This window comes from Mobula hypostoma, chromosome 6, assembly GCF_963921235.1.
Source record: "Mobula hypostoma chromosome 6, sMobHyp1.1, whole genome shotgun sequence".
NCBI lineage: Eukaryota > Metazoa > Chordata > Chondrichthyes > Myliobatiformes > Myliobatidae > Mobula > Mobula hypostoma.
Window position 1 is genome coordinate 98650200 of NC_086102.1, and position 16305 is coordinate 98666504.

The following is a 16305-nucleotide window of genomic DNA, read 5'->3' on the forward strand; positions in this document are numbered from 1 at the left end:
TGATAGCAATTGGGAAATGTGTTCATGGGGTTGTTAGGAATGGGGAAAGTTGGTCATGGGGGTGTTAGGAATTGTGAAAGATGGTCATGGGGGTGTTAGAAATGGTGAAAGTTGGTAAGTGGGTGTTAGGAATGGGGAAAGGTAGTCATGTGGGTGTCAGGAATGGGGAAAGGTGGTCATGGGGTGTTAGAAATGGGGAAATGTGGTCATGGGGGGTTAGAAATGGGGAAAGGTTTTCAAGGGGTTGTTAGGAATGGGGAAAGGTAGTCATGGGGGTGTTAGGAATGGGGAAAGGTGGTCATGGGGGTGTTAGAAATGCGGAATGGTTGTCATGTGGGTGTTAGGAAACGGGAAATGTAGTCATGTGGGTGCAGGAATGGAGAAAAGTGTTCATGGGGTGTTAGAAATGGGGAATGGTGGTCATGGGCGTGTTAGGAATAGGGAAAAGTCATCATGGGAGTATGAGGAATAGGGAATGTTGGTAATGGGGGTGTTAGGAATTGGGAAAGGTGGTCATGGGATGTTAGGAATAGGGAATGTTGGTCATGGGGGTGTTAGGAATAGGGAATGTTGGTAATGGGGCTGTGAGGAATAGGGAAAGGTTGTCATGGGAGTGTGAGGAATAGGGAATGTTGGTAATGGGCGTGTTAGGAATTGGGAAAGATGGTCATGGGGTGTTAGAAATGGTGAAAGTTGGTAAGTGGGTGTTAGGAATGGGGAAAGGTAGTCATGTGGGTGTCAGAAATGGGGAAAGGTGGTCATGGGGTGTTAGAAATAGGGAAATGTGGTCATGGTGGTGTTAGGAATGGGGAAAGGTGTTCCAGGGGTTGTTAGGAATGGGAAAAGGTCGTCATGGGGGTGTTAGGAATGGGGAAAGGTGGTCATGGGTGTGTTAGGATTATGGAAAGGTGGTATGTTGGTGTCACAAATGGGGAATGGTGGTCATGGGGGTGTTTGGAATTGGGAAAGGTGGTCATGGGGGTGTTAGGAATGGGGAAAGGTGGTCCTGGGTGTGTTAGGAATGGGGAAAGGTGGTCCTAGGAGTGAAAGGAATGGGGAAATGTGGTCATGGGGGTGTTAGGAACAGGGAAAGTTGGTCATAGGGGTGTTAGAAATGGGGAATGGTGGTCATGGGGCGGTTAGGAACAGGGAAAGCTGGTCACGGGGTGTTAGGAATGGGGAAAGGTGGTCATGTGGATGTCAGGAATGGGGAAAGGTGGTCATGGGGATGTTAGAAATGGGGAAAGGTGGTGATGGTGGTGTTAGGAATGGGGATAGGTGGTTACAGGGGGTGTTAGGAATGGGGAAAGTTGGTATGTGGGTGATAGCAATTGGGAAATGTGTTCATGGGGTTGTTAGGAATGGGGAAAGTTGTTCATGAGGGTGTTAGGAATAGGGAATGTTGGTAATGGGGGTGTTAGGGATAGGGAAAGGTTGTCATGGGAGTGTGAGGAATAGGGAATGTTGGTAATGGGGGTGTTAGGAATGGGGAAAGGTAGTCATGTGGGTGTCAGAAATGGGGAAAGGTGGTCATGGGGGTGTTAGGAATGGGGAAAGACGGTCCTGGGGGTGTTAGGATTGGGGAAAGGTGGTCCTAGGGGTGAAAGGAATGGGGAAAGGTGGTCATGGGGGTGTTAGGAATAGGGAAAGTTGGTCATAAGGGTGTTCAAAATGGGGAATGGTGGTCATGGGGCGGATAGGAACAGGGAAAGCTGGTCACGGGGTGTTAGGAATGGGGAAAGGTGGTCACGAGTGTTAGGAATGGGGACAAGTGGCCATGTGGGTTTGAGGAATGTGGAAAGATGGACATTGGGGTGTTAGGAATGGGGACAGGTGGTCATGGGGTGTTAGGAATGGGGAAAGGTGGTCATCGCGGTGGTAGGAATGGAGGAAGGTGGTCATGGGTGTGTCAGGAATGGGGAAAGGTGGACATGGGGGTGTTAGGAATGGGGAAAGTTGGTATGTGGGTGATAGCAATTGGGAAATGTGTTCATGGGGTTGTTAGGAATGGGGAAAGTTGGTCATGGGGGTGTTAGGAATAGGGAATGTTGGTAATGGGGGTGTTAGGAATAGGGAAAGGTTGTCATGGGAGTGTGAGGAATAGGGAATGCTGGTAATGGGGTGTTAGGAATTGGGAAAGATGGTCATGGGGGTGTTAGAAATGGTGAAAGTTGGTAAGTGGGTGTTAGGAATGTGGATGTCAGGAATGGAGAAATGTGGTCATGGGGTGATAGAATGGGGAAATGTGGTCATGGGGTTGTTAGGAATGGGGAAAGGTGGTCATGGGGGTGTTAGGAATGGGGAAAGGTGGTCATGGGGGTGTTAGGAATAGGGAAAGGTTGTCATGTGAGTGTGAGGAATAGGGAATGGGGAATGGGGAAAGCTGGTCATGGGGGTGTTAGGAATGGGGAAAGGTGGTCATGGGGGTGTTAGGAATAGGGAAAGGTTGTCATGGGAGTGTGAGGAATAGGGAATGTTGGTAATGGGGTGTTAGGAATTGGGAAAGATGGTCATGGGGGTGTTAGAAATGGTGAAAGTTGGTAAGTGGGTCTTAGGAATGTGGATGTCAGGAATGGAAAAATGTGGTCATGGGGTGATAGAAATGGGGAATGGTGGTCATGGGGCGGTTAGGAACAGGGAAAGCTGGTCACGGGGTGTCAGGAATGGGGAAAGGTGGTCATGTGGGTTTGAGGAATGTGGAAAGATGGTCATGGGGATGTTAGAAATGGGGATAGGTGGTGATGGGGGTGTTAGAAAAGTGGAATGGCGGTCATGTGGGTGTTAGGAATGGGGAAATATGGTCATGGGGTTGTTAGAAATGGGGAAAGGTGGTCATGGGGGTGGTAGAAATAGGGAAATGCAGTCATGTGGGTGTCAGGATTGGAGAAAAGTGGTCATGGGGAGTTAGAAATGGGGAAAGGTGGTCATGGGGGTGGTAGGAATGGAGAAAGGTGGTCATGGGTGTGTTAGGAATGGGGAAAGGTGGTATGTTGGTGTTAGAAATGGGGAATAGTGTTCATCGGGGTGTTAGGAATGGGGAAAGGTGGTCATGGAGGTGGTAGGAATGGAGGAAGCTGGTCATGGGGGTGTTAGGAATGTGGAGAGGCGGTCCTGGGGGTGTTAGAAATGGGGAAAAGTTGTCCTAGGGGTGAAAGGAATGGAGAAAAGTGGTCATAGGGGTGTTAGGTACAGGGAAAGTTGGTCATAGTGGTGTTAGAAACGGGGAACGGTGGTCATCGGGTGGTTAGGCACAGTGAAAGGTGATCACGGGGTGTTAGGAATGGGGAAAGCTGGTCATGTCGGTTTGAGGAATGTGGAAAGGTGGTAATGGGGGTGTTAGGAATGGGGAAAGATTGTCATGTGGGTGTTAGGAATGGGAAAGGTGGGATGTGGATGTTAGGAATGGGGACAGGTGGTCATGGGGATGTTAGAAATGGGGAAAGGTGGTGATGGTGGTGTTAGGAATGGGGATAGGTGGTCACAGGGGGTGTTAGGAATGGGGAAATGTGGTCATGGGGCTGTTAGGAATGGGGAAAGGTGTTCATGGGGGTTTTAGGAATAGGGAATGTTGGTCATGGGGGTGTTAGGTACAGGGAAAGTTGGTCATAGTGGTGTAAGAAACGGGGAACGGTGGTCATCGGGTGGTTAGGCACAGTGAAAGGTGATCACGGGGTGTTAGGAATGGGGAAAGCTGGTCATGTCGGTTTGAGGAATGTGGAAAGGTGGTAATGGGGGTGTTAGGAATGGGGAAAGATTGTCATGTGGGTGTTAGGAATGGGAAAGGTGGGATGTGGATGTTAGGAATGGGGACAGGTGGTCATGGGGATGTTAGAAATGGGGAAAGGTGGTGATGGTGGTGTTAGGAATGGGGATAGGTGGTCACAGGGGGTGTTAGGAATGGGGAAATGTGGTCATGGGGCTGTTAGGAATGGGGAAAGGTGTTCATGGGGGTTTTAGGAATAGGGAATGTTGGTCATGGGGGTGTTAGGAATAGGGAATGTTGGTCATGGGGGTTTTAGGAATAGGGAAAGGTTGTCATGGGAGTGTAAGGAATAGGGAATGTTGGTAATGGGGGAGTTAGGAATTGGGAAAGATGGTCATGGGGGTGTTAGAAATGGTGAAAGTTGGTAAGTGGGTGTTAGGAATGGGGAAAGGTGGTCCTAGGGGTGAAAGGAATGGGGAAAGGTGGTCATGTGGGTGTTAGGAAAAGGGAAAGTTTGTCATAGGGGTGTTAGAAATGGGGAACGGTGGTCATGGGGCGGTTAGGAACAGGGACAGGTGGTCACGGGGTGTGAGGAATGGGGAAAGGTGGTCATGAGTCTTAGGAATGGGAAAGCTGGTCATGTGGGTTTGAGGAATGCGGAAAGGTGGTCATGGGGGTCTTAGGAAAGGGGAAAGATGGTCATGGGGATGTTAGAAATGGGGAAAGGTGGTGATGGTGGTGTTAGGAATGGGGATAGGTGGTCACAGGGGGTGTTAGGAATGGGGAAAGCTGGTCATGGGGTGTTAGAAATGGGGAAATGTGGTCATGTGGGTGTTAGGAACGGGGATAGGTGTTCATGGGGGTGTTGGGAATGGGAAATGGTGGTCATGCGAGTGTTAGGAATAGAGAAAAGTCGTCATGGGTGTATGAGGAATAGGGAATGTTGGTAATGGGGGTGTTAACAATTGGGAAAGGTGGTCATGGGGGTGTTAGAAATGGTGAAAGTTGGTAAGTGGGTGTTAGGAATGGGGAAAGGTAGTCATGTGGGTGTCAGAAATGGGGAAAGGTGGTCATGGGGTGTTAGAAATAGGGAAATGTGGTCGTGGTGGTGTTAAGAATGGGGAAAGGTGCTCCAGGGGTTGTTAGGAATGGGGAAAGGTGGTCATGGGGGTGGGAGGAATGGAGGAAGGTGGTCATGGGTGTGTCAGGAATGGGGAAAGGTGGACATGGGGGTGTTAGGAATGGGGAAAGTTGGTATGTGGGTGATAGCAATTGGGAAATGTGTTCATGGGGTTGTTAGGAATGGGGAAAGTTGGTCATGTGGTTGTTAGGAATGGGGAAAGGTGGTCATGGGGGTGTTAGAAATGTGGAATGGTGGTCATGTGGGTGTTAGGAATGGGGAAATATGGTCATGGGGTTGTTAGAAATGGGGAAAGGTGGTCATGGGGGTGGTAGGAATCGGGAAATGCAGTCATGTGGGTGTCAGGAATGGAGAAAAGTGGTCATGGGGTGTTAGAAATGGGGAAAGGTGGTCATGGGGGTGGTAGGAATGGAGAAAGGTGGTCATGGGTGTGTTAGGAATGGGGAAAGGTGGTATGTTGGTGTTAGAAATGGGGAATAGTGGTCATGGGGGTGTTAGGAATGGGGAAAGGTGGTCATGGAGGTGGTAGGAATGGAGGAAGGTGGTCATGGGGGTGTTAGGAATGTGGAGAGGCGGTCCTGGGGGTGTTAGGAATGGGGAAAAGTTGTCCTAGGGGTGAAAGGAATGGAGAAAAGTGGTCATAGGGGTGTTAGGTACAGGGAAAGTTGGTCATAGTGGTGTTAGAAACGGGGAACGGTGGTCATGGGGTGGTTAGGCACAGGGAAAGTTGATCACGGGGTGTTAGGAATGGGGAAAGCTGGTCATGTGGGTTTGAGGAATGTCGAAAGGTGGTCATGGGGGTGTTAGGAATGGGGAAAGATTGTCATGGGGGTGTTAGGAATGGGGAAAGGTGGTATGTGGATGTTAGGAATGGGGACAGGTGGTCATGGGGATGTTAGAAATGGGGAAAGGTGGTGATGGTGGTGTTAGGAATGGGGATAGGTGGTCACAGGGGGTGTTAGGAATGGGGAAATGTGGTCATGGGGCTGTTAGGAATGGGGAAAGGTGTTCATGGGGGTTTTAGGAATAGGGAATGTTGGTCATGGGGGTGTTAGGAATAGGGAATGTTGGTCATGGGGGTTTTAGGAATAGGGAAAGGTTGTCATGGGAGTGTGAGGAATAGGGAATGTTGGTAATGGGGGAGTTAGGAATTGGGAAAGATGGTCATGGGGGTGTTAGAAATGGTGAAAGTTGGTAAGTGGGTGTTAGGAATGGGGAAAGGTGGTCCTAGGAGTGAAAGGAATGGGGAAAGGTGGTCATGTGGGTGTTAGGAAAAGGGAAAGTTTGTCATAGGGGTGTTAGAAATGGGGAACGGTGGTCATGGGGCGGTTAGGAACAGGGACAGGTGGTCACGGGGTGTGAGGAATGGGGAAAGGTGGTCATGAGTCTTAGGAATGGGGAAAGCTGGTCATGTGGGTTTGAGGAATGCGGAAAGGTGGTCATGGGGGTCTTAGGAAAGGGGAAAGATGGTCATGGGGGTGTTAGGAATGGGGAAAGGTGGTGATGGTGGTGTTAGGAATGGGGATAGGTGGTCACAGGGGGTGTTAGGAATGGGGAAAGCTGGTCATGGGGTGTTAGAAATGGGGATATGTGGTCATGTGGGTGTTAGGAACGGGGATAGGTGTTCATGGGGGTGTTGGGAATGGGAAATGGTGGTCATGCGAGTGTTAGGAATAGAGAAAAGTCGTCATGGGAGTATGAGGAATAGGCAATATTGGTAATGGGGGTGTTAGTAATTGGGAAAGGTGGTCATGGGGGTGTTAGAAATGGTGAAAGTTGGTAAGTGGGTGTTAGGAATGGGGAAAGGTAGTCATGTGGGTGTCAGAAATGGGGAAAGGTGGTCATGGGGTGTTAGAAATAGGGAAATGTGGTCATGGTGGTGTTAGAATGGGGAAAGGTGCTCCAGGGGTTGTTAGGAATGGGGAAAGGTGGTTATGGGGGTGGTAGGAATGGAGGAAGGTGGTCATGGGTGTGTCAGGAATGGGGAAAGGTGGACATGGGGGTGTTAGGAATGGGGAAAGTTGGTATGTGGGTGATAGCAATTGGGAAATGTGTTCATGGGGTTGTTAGGAATGGGGAAAGTTGGTCATGGGGTTGTTAGGAATGGGGAAAGGTGGTCATGGGGGTGTTAGAAATGTGGAATGGCGGTCATGTGGGTGTTAGGAATGGGGAAATATGGTAATGGGGTGTTAGAAATGGGGAAAGGTGGTCATGGGTGTGTTAGGAATGGGGAAAGGTGGTATGTTGGTGTTAGAAATGGGGAATAGTGGTCATCGGGGTGTTAGGAATGGGGAAAGGTGGTCATGGAGGTGGTAGGAATAGAGGAAGGTGGTCATGGGGGTGTTAGGAATGTGGAAAGGCGGTCCTGGGGGTGTTAGAAATGGGGAAAAGTTGTCCTAGGGGTGTTAGGAATGGAGAAAAGTGGTCATAGGGGTGTTAGGTACAGGGAAAGTTGGTCATAGTGGTGTTAGAAACGGGGAACGGTGGTCATGGGGTGGTTAGGCACAGGGAAAGGTGATCACGGGGTGTTAGGAATGGGGAAAGCTGGTCATGTGGGTTTGAGGAATGTGGAAAGGTGGTAATGGGGGTGTTAGGAATGGGGAAAGATTGTCATGGGGGTGTTAGGAATGGGTAAAGGTAGTATGTGGGTGTTAGGAATTGGGACAGGTGGTCATGGGGATGTTAGAAATGGGGAAGGTGGTGATGGTGGTGTTAGGAATGGGGATAGGTGGTCACAGGGGGTGTTAGGAATGGGGAAAGCTGGTCATGGGGTGTTAGAAATGGGGATATGTGGTGATGGGTGTGTTAGGAATGGAGAAATGTGTTGATGGGGTTGTTAGGAATGGTTAAAGGTGGTCATGGGTATGTTAGGAATGGGGAAATGTGGTATGTTGGTGTTAGAAATGGGGAATGGTGGTCATGGGGGTGTTAGGAATGGGGAAAGGCGTCCCTTGCGGGTGTTAGGAATGGGGAAAGGTGGTCCTAGGGGTGAAAGGAATGGGGAAAGGTGGTCATGTGGGTGTTAGGAAAAGGGAAAGTTTGTCATAGGGGTGTTAGAAATGGGGAACGGAGGTCATGGGGCGGTTAGGAACAGGGACAGGTGGGCACGGGGTGTTAGGAATGGGGAAAGGTGGTCATGAGTGTTAGGAATGGGGAAAGCTGGTCATGTGGGTTTGAGAAATGTGGAAAGGTGGTCATGGGGGTCTTAGGAAAGGGGAAAGATTGCCATGGGGGTGTTAGGAATGGGGAAAGGTGGTGATGGTGGTGTTAGGAATGGGGATAGGTTTTCACAGGGGGTTTTAGGAATGGGGAAAGCTGGTCATGGGGTGTTAGAAATGGGGAAATGTGGTCATGGGGGTGTTAGGAATGGGGATAGGTGTTCATGGGGGTGTTGGGAATGGGAAATGGTGGTCATGGGGGTGTTAGGAATAGGGAAAAGTCGTCATGGGAGTATGAGGAATAGGGAATGTTGGTAATGGGGGTGTTAGCAATTGGGAAAGGTGGTCATGGGGGTGTTAGAAATGGTGAAAGTTGGTAAGTGGGTGTTAGGAATGGGGAAAGGTAGTCATGTGGGTGTCAGAAATGGGGAAAGGTGGTCATGGGGTGTTAGAAATAGGGAAATGTGGTCATGGTGGTGTTAAGAATGGGGAAAGGTGCTCCAGGGATTGTTAGGAATGGGGAAAGTTGGTCATGGGGGTGGTAGGAATGGAGGAAGGTGGTCATGGGTGTGTCAGAAATGGGGAAAGGTGGACATGGGGGTGTTATGAATGTTGAAAGTTGGTATGTGGGTGATAGCAATTGGGAAATGTGTTCATGGGGTTGTTAGGAATGGGGAAAGTTGGTCATGGGGTTGTTAGGAATGGGGAAAGGTGGTCATGGGGGTGTTAGAAAAGTGGAATGGCGGTCATGTGGGTGTTAGGAATGGGGAAATATGGTCATGGGGTTGTTAGAAATGGGGTAAGGTGGTCATGGGGGTGGTAGAAATAGGGAAATGCAGTCATGTGGGTGTCAGGATTGGAGAAAAGTGGTCATGGGGTGTTAGAAATGGGGAAAGGTGGTCATGGGGGTGGTAGGAATGGAGAAAGGTGGTCATCGGTGTGTTAGGAATGGGGAAAGGTGGTATGTTGGTGTTAGAAATGGGGAATAGTGGTTATCGGGGTGTTACGAATGGGGAAAGGTGGTCATGGAGGTGGTAGGAATGGAGGAAGGTGGTCATGGGGGTGTTAGGAATGTGGAAAGGCGGTCCTGGGGGTGTTAGAAATGGGGAAAAGTTGTCCTGGGGTGAAAGGAATGGAGAAAAGTGGTCATAGGGGTGTTAGGTACAGGGAAAGTTGGTCATAGTGGTGTTAGAAACGGGGAACGGTGGTCATCGGGTGGTTAGGCACAGTGAAAGGTGATCACGGGGTGTTAGGAATGGGGAAAGCTGGTCATGTCGGTTTGAGGAATGTGGAAAGGTGGTAATGGGGGTGTTAGGAATGGGGAAAGATTGTCATGTGGGTGTTAGGAATGGGAAAGGTGGGATGTGGCTGTTAGGAATGGGGACAGGTGGTCATGGGGATGTTAGAAATGGGGAAAGGTGGTGATGGTGGTGTTAGGAATGGGGATAGGTGGTCACAGGGGGTGTTAGGAATGGGGAAATGTGGTCATGGGGCTGTTAGGAATGGGGAAAGGTGTTCATGGGGGTTTTAGGAATAGGGAATGTTGGTCATGGGGGTGTTAGGTACAGGGAAAGTTGGTCATAGTGGTGTTAGAAACGGGGAACGGTGGTCATCGGGTGGTTAGGCACAGTGAAAGGTGATCACGGGGTGTTAGGAATGGGGAAAGCTGGTCATGTCGGTTTGAGGAATGTGGAAAGGTGGTAATGGGGGTGTTAGGAATGGGGAAAGATTGTCATGTGGGTGTTAGGAATGGGAAAGGTGGGATGTGGATGTTAGGAATGGGGACAGGTGGTCATGGGGATGTTAGAAATGGGGAAAGGTGGTGATGGTGGTGTTAGGAATGGGGATAGGTGGTCACAGGGGGTGTTAGGAATGGGGAAATGTGGTCATGGGGCTGTTAGGAATGGGGAAAGGTGTTCATGGGGGTTTTAGGAATAGGGAATGTTGGTCATGGGGGTGTTAGGAATAGGGAATGTTGGTCATGGGGGTTTTAGGAATAGGGAAAGGTTGTCATGGGAGTGTGAGGAATAGGGAATGTTGGTAATGGGGGAGTTAGGAATTTGGAAAGATGGTCATTGGGGTGTTAGAAATGGTGAAAGTTGGTAAGTGGGTGTTAGGAATGGGGAAAGGTGGTCCTAGGGGTGAAAGGAATGGGGAAAGGTGGTCATGTGGGTGTTAGGAAAAGGGAAAGTTTGTCATAGGGGTGTTAGAAACGGGGAACGGTGGTCATGGGGCGGTTAGGAACAGGGACAGGTGGTCACGGGGTGTGAGGAATGGGGAAAGGTGGTCATGAGTCTTAGGAATGGGGAAAGCTGGTCATGTGGGTTTGAGGAATGCGGAAAGGTGGTCATGGGGGTCTTAGGAAAGGGGAAAGATGGTCATGGGGATGTTAGGAATGGGGAAAGGTGGTGATGGTGGTTTTAGGAATGGGGATAGGTGGTCACAGGGGGTGTTAGGAATGGGGAAAGCTGGTCATGGGGTGTTAGAAATGGGGAAATGTGGTCATGTGGGTGTTAGGAACGGGGATAGGTGTTCATGGGGGTGTTGGGAATGGGAAATGGTGGTCATGGGGGTGTTAGGAATAGAGAAAAGTCGTCATGGGAGTATGAGGAATAGGGAATGTTGGTAATGGGGGTGTTAACAATTGGGAAAGGTGGTCATGGGGGTGTTAGAAATGGTGAAAGTTGGTAAGTGGGTGTTAGGAATGGGGAAAGGTAGTCATGTGGGTGTCAGAAATGGGGAAAGGTGGTCATGGGGTGTTAGAAATAGGGAAATGTGGTCGTGGTGGTGTTAAGAATGGGGAAAGGTGCTCCAGGGGTTGTTAGGAATGGGGAAAGGTGGTCATGGGGGTGGTAGGAATGGAGGAAGGTGGTCATGGGTGTGTCAGGAATGGGGAAAGGTGGACATGGGAGTGTTAGGAATGGGGAAAGTTGGTATGTGGGTGATAGCAATTGGGAAATGTGTTCATGGGGTTGTTAGGAATGGGGAAAGTTGGTCATGTGGTTGTTAGGAATGGGGAAAGGTGGTCATGGGGGTGGTAGAAATCGGGAAATGCAGTCATGTGGGTGTCAGGATTGGAGAAAAGTGGTCATGGGGTGTTAGAAATGGGGAAAGGTGGTCATGGGGGTGGTAGGAATGGAGAAAGGTGGTCATGGGTGTGTAAGGAATGGGGAAAGGTGGTATGTTGGTGTTAGAAATGTTGAATAGTGGTCATCGGGGTGTTAGGAATGGGGAAAGGTGGTCATGGGGGTGGTAGGAATGGAGGAAGGTGGTCATGGGGGTGTTAGGAATGGGGAAGGCGGTCCTGGGGGTGTTAGGAATGGGGAAAGGTGGTCCTAGGGGTGAAAGGAATGGGGAAAGGCGGTCATAGGGCTGTTAGGAACAGGGAAATTTGGTGATAGGGGTGTTAGAAATGGGGAACGGTGGTCATTGGGTGGTTAGGAACAGGTAGAGGTGATCACGGGGTGTTAGGAATGGGGAAAGCTGGTCATGTGGGTTTGAGGAATGTCGAAAGGTGGTCATGCGGGTGTTAGGAATGGGGAAAGATTGTCATGGGGGTGTTAGGAATGGGGAAAGGTGGTATGTGGATGTTAGGAATGGGGACAGGTGGTCATGGGGATGTTAGAAATGGGGAAAGGTGGTGATGGTGGTGTTAGGAATGGGGATAGGTGGTCACAGGGGGTGTTAGGAATGGGGAAATGTGGTCATGGGGCTGTTAGGAATGGGGAAAGGTGTTCATGGGGGTTTTAGGAATAGGGAATGTTGGTCATGGGGGTGTTAGGAATAGGGAATGTTGGTCATGGGGGTTTTAGGAATAGGGAAAGGTTGTCATGGGAGTGTGAGGAATAGGGAATGTTGGTAATGGGGGAGTTAGGAATTGGGAAAGATGGTCATGGGGGTGTTAGAAATGGTGAAAGTTGGTAAGTGGGTGTTAGGAATGGGGAAAGGTGGTCCTAGGGGTGAAAGGAATGGGGAAAGGTGGTCATGCGAGTGTTAGGAATAGAGAAAAGTCGTCATGGGAGTATGAGGAATAGGCAATATTGGTAATGGGGGTGTTAGTAATTGGGAAAGGTGGTCATGGGGGTGTTAGAAATGGTGAAAGTTGGTAAGTGGGTGTTAGGAATGGGGAAAGGTAGTCATGTGGGTGTCAGAAATGGGGAAAGGTGGTCATGGGGTGTTAGAAATAGGGAAATGTGGTCGTGGTGGTGTTAAGAATGGGGAAAGGTGCTCCAGGGGTTGTTAGGAATGGGGAAAGGTGGTCATGGGGGTGGTAGGAATGGAGGAAGGTGGTCATGGGTGTGTCAGGAATGGGGAAAGGTGGACATGGGGGTGTTAGGAATGGGGAAAGTTGGTATGTGGGTGATAGCAATTGGGAAATGTGTTCATGGGGTTGTTAGGAATGGGGAAAATTGGTCATGGGGGTGTTAGGAATAGGGAAAGGTTGTCATGGGGGTGTTAGAAATGTGGAATGGCGGTCATGTGGGTGTTAGGAATGGGGAAATATGGTAATGGGGTGTTAGAAATGGGGAAAGGTGGTCATTGGGGTGGTAGGAATGGAGAAAGGTGGTCATGGGTGTGTTAGGAATGGGGAAAGGTGGTATGTTGGTGTTAGAAATGGGGAATAGTGGTCATCGGGGTGTTAGGAATGGGGAAAGGTGGTCATGGAGGTGGTAGGAATAGAGGAAGGTGGTCATGGGGGTGTTAGGAATGTGGAAAGGCGGTCCTGGGGGTGTTAGAAATGGGGAAAAGTTGTCCTAGGGGTGATAGGAATGGAGAAAAGTGGTCATAGGGGTGTTAGGTACAGGGAAAGTTGGTCATAGTGGTGTTAGAAACGGGGAACGGTGGTCATGGGGTGGTTAGGCACAGGGAAAGGTGATCACGGGGTGTTAGGAATGGGGAAAGCTGGTCATGTGGGTTTGAGGAATGTGGAAAGGTGGTAATGGGGGTGTTAGAAATGGGGAAAGATTGTCATGGGGGTGTTAGGAATGGGTAAAGGTAGTATGTGGGTGTTAGGAATTGGGACAGGTGTTCATGGGGATGTTAGAAATGGGGAAGGTGGTGATGGTGGTGTTAGGATGGGGATAGGTGGTCACAGGTGATGTTAGGAATGGGGAAAGCTGGTCATGGGGTGCTAGAAATGGGGAAATGTGGTGATGGGTGAGTTAGGAATGGAGAAATTTGTTGATGGGGTTGTTAGGAATGGTTAAAGGTGGTCATGGGGGTGTTAGGAATGGGGAAAGGTGGTATGTTGGTGTTAGAAATGGGGAATGGTGGTCATGGGGGTTTTAGGAATGGGGAAAGGCGTCCCTTGCGGGTGTTAGGAATAGGGAAAGGTGGTCCTAGGGGTGAAAGGAATGGGTAAAGGTGGTCATGTGGGTGTTCGGAAAAGGGAAAGTTTGTCATAGGGGTGTTAGAAATGGGGAACGGAGGTCATGGGGCGGTTAGGAACAGGGACAGGTGGGCACGGGGTGTTAGGAATGGGGAAAGGTGGTCATGAGTGTTAGGAATGGGGAAAGCTGGTCATGTGGGTTTGAGAAATGTGGAAAGGTGGTCATGGGGGTCTTAGGAAAGGGGAAAGATTGCCATGGGGGTGTTAGGAATGGGGAAAGGTGGTGATGGTGGTGTTAGGAATGGGGATAGGTTTTCACAGGGGGTGTTAGGAATGGGGAAAGCTGGTCATGGGGTGTTAGAAATGGGGAAATGTGGTCATGGGGGTGTTAGGAATGGGGATAGGTGTTCATGGGGGTGTTGGGAATGGGAAATGGTGGTCATGGGGGTGTTAGGAATAGGGAAAAGTCGTCATGGGAGTATGAGGAATAGGGAATGTTGGTAATGGGGGTGTTAGCAATTGGGAAAGGTGGTCATGGCGGTGTTAGAAATGGTGAAAGTTGGTAAGTGGGTGTTAGGAATGGGGAAAGGTAGTCATGTGGGTGTCAGAAATGGGGAAAGGTGGTGGTCATGGGGTGGTTAGGATCAGGGAAAGCTGGTCACGGGGTGTTAGGAATGAGGAAAGGTGGTCATGTGGTTTTGAGGAATGTGGAAAGATGGTCCTGTGGATGTTAGAAATGGGGAAAGGTGGTGATGGTGGTGTTAGGAATGAGGATAGGTGGTCACAGGGGGTGCTCGGAATGGGGAAAGTTGGTATGTGGGTGATAGCAATTGGGAAATGTGTTCATGGGGTTGTTAGGAATGGGGAAAGTTGGTCATGGGGGTGTTAGGAAGAGGGAATGTTGGTAATGGGGGTGTTGGGGATATGGAAAGGTTGTCATGGGAGTGTGAGGAATAGCGAATGTTGCTAATGGGGGTGTTAGGAATGGGAAAAGGTAGTCATGTGGATGTCAGGAATGGGGAAAGGTAGTCATGGGGGTGTTAGGAATGGGGAAAGGCGGTCCTGGGCGTGTTAGGAATGGGGAAAGGTGGTCCTAGGAGTGAAAGGAATGGGGAAATGTGGTCATGGGGGTGTTAGGAACAGGGAAAGTTGGTCATAGGGGTGTTAGAAATGGGGAATGGTGGTCATGGGGCGGTTAGGAACAGGGAAAGCTGGTCACGGGGTGTCAGGAATGGGGAAAGGTGGTCATGTGGGTTTGAGGAATGTGGAAAGATGGTCATGGGGATGTTAGAAATGGGGATAGGTGGTGATGGTGGTGTTAGGAATGGGGATAGGTGGTTACAGGGGGTGTTAGGAATGGGGAAAGTTGGTATGTGGGTGATAGCAATTGGGAAATGTGTTCATGGGGTTGTTAGGAATGGGGAAAGTTGTTCATGAGGGTGTTAGGAATAGGGAATGTTGGTAATGGGGGTGTTAGGGATAGGGAAAGGTTGTCATGGGAGTGTGAGGAATAGGGAATGTTGGTAATGGGGGTGTTAGGAATGGGGAAAGGTAGTCATGTGGGTGTCAGGAATGGGGAAAGGTGGTCATGGGGGTGTTAGGAATGGGGTAAGGCTGTCCTGGGGGTGTTAGGAATGGGGAAAGGTGGTCCTATGGGTGAAAGGAATGGGGAAAGGTGGTCATGGGGGTGTTAGGAACAGGGAAAGTTGGTCATAGGGGTTTAGAAATGAGGAATGGTGGTCATGGGGCGGATAGGAACAGCGAAAGCTGGTCATGGGGTGTTAGGAATGGGGAAAGTTGGTATGTGGGTGATAGCAATTGGGAAATGTGTTCATGGGGTTCTTAGGAATGGGGCAAATTGGTCATAGGGGTGTTAGGAATATGGAATGTTGGTAATGGGGGTGTTAGGGATAGAGAAAGGTTGTCATGGGAATGTGAGGAATAGGGAATGTTGGTAATGGTGGTGTTAGGAATTGGGAAAGATAGTCATGGGGGTGTTAGAAATGGTGAAAGTTCTTAAGTGGGTGCTAGGAATGGGGAAAGGTAGTCATGTAGGTGTCAGGAATGGGGAAAGGTGTTCAAGAGGTTGTTAGGAATGGGGAAAGGTGGTCATGGGGCTGTTAGGAATGGGGATATCTGGTCATGGGGGTGTCAGGAATGGGGAAAGGTGGTCATGGGGTGTTAGAAATGGGGAAATGTGGTCATGGGAGTGTCAGGAATGGGGAAAGGTGGTCATGGGGTGAGTGAAATGGGGAAATGTGGTCATGGGGGTGTTAGGAATGTGGAAAGCTGTTCATGGGGGTGTTAGGAATGGGGAATGGTGGTCATGGGGGTGTTAGGAATAGGGAAAAGTCGTCATGGGAGTATGAGGAATAGGGAATGTTGGTAATGGGGGTGTTAGGAATGGGGAAAGGTAGTCATGTGGGTGTCAGGAATGGGGAAAGGTGGTCATGGGGGTGTTAGGAATGGGGAAGTATGGTAATGGGGTTATTAGAAATGGGGAAAGGTGGTCATGGGGGTGGTAGAAATCGGGAAATGCAGTCATGTGGGTGTCAGGATTGGAGAAAAGTGGTCATGGGGTGTTAGAAATGGGGAAAGGTGGTCATGGGGGTGGTAGGAATGGAGAAAGGTGGTCATGGGTGTGTTAGGAATGGGGAAAGGTGGTATGTTGGTCTTAGAAATGGGGAATAGTGGTCATCGGGGTGTTAGGAATGGGGAAAGGTGGTCATGGAGGTGGTAGGAATGGAGGAAGGTGGTCATGGGGGTGTTAGGAATGTGGAGAGGCGGTCCTGGGGGTGTTAGAAATGGGGAAAAGTTGTCCTAGGGGTGAAAGGAATGGAGAAAAGTGGTCATAGGGGTGTTAGGTACAGGGAAAGTTGGTCATAGTGGTGTTAGAAACGGGGAACGGTGGTCATGGGGTGGTTAGGCACAGGGAAAGGTGATCACGGGGTGTTAAGAATGGGGAAAGCTGGTC